Source organism: Molossus molossus, unplaced genomic scaffold (genome assembly GCF_014108415.1).
Source record: "Molossus molossus isolate mMolMol1 unplaced genomic scaffold, mMolMol1.p scaffold_m16_p_2, whole genome shotgun sequence".
In the NCBI taxonomy this organism is placed as follows: Eukaryota; Metazoa; Chordata; class Mammalia; order Chiroptera; family Molossidae; genus Molossus; species Molossus molossus.
The window spans coordinates 121,476,440-121,477,018 of record NW_023425355.1 but is presented as its reverse complement, the minus strand read 5'-3'; the positions used below and the strand labels follow the sequence as shown (position 1 = coordinate 121,477,018).

Genomic DNA, 579 nt, shown 5'->3' with positions numbered 1-579 from the left:
TTATTTTGTTCATGATATTCCATAAATAAGAGATCATGTGGTACTTGTCTTTCTCTGACTGGCTTATTTCACTCAGCATAATATTCCCCAGATCCTTTCATGTATCTCAAAGGATAAGAGATCCCTCTTTCTTACAGCTGAATAGTACTCCATTGTGTACATGCACCACAGCTTCTTTATCCACTCATCTACTGATGGACACTTGGGTTGTTTCCAGATCTTAGCTATTGTAATAGTGCTGCTATGAACACAGGGGTGCATATATTCTTTCTGATTGGTGTTTTAGGCTTCTTAAGACTGTACTTTCAGGGATCATTTCTATAGTTTGCAGACTCTTTTTAAATCACCAAAGATTTGCCCAGCCACTGTGGCTCAGTGAACTGAGTGTCATCCCATGGACTGAGAGGTCCCAGTTCAATTCCCAGTCATAGCACTGTTGGGCTGCGGACTTGATCCCAAGTAAGGGGCATGCAGGAGGCAGCCTATCAATGTTTCTCTCTCTCTCTCTCTCTCAAAAAAGAAAATCAATAAATCACTGAGGATTTAATATCACTTAAAGGACTGGGGTTGAAGGTAAGG

General features: G+C 40.9%; 1 pseudogene; it reads left to right on the top strand.

Annotated features, from left to right (window-relative positions):
- Positions 1-293: 293 nt before the first annotated feature.
- On the top strand, positions 294-372 carry LOC118636897 (annotated as a pseudogene).
- The last annotated feature ends 207 nt before the right edge of the window (positions 373-579 follow it).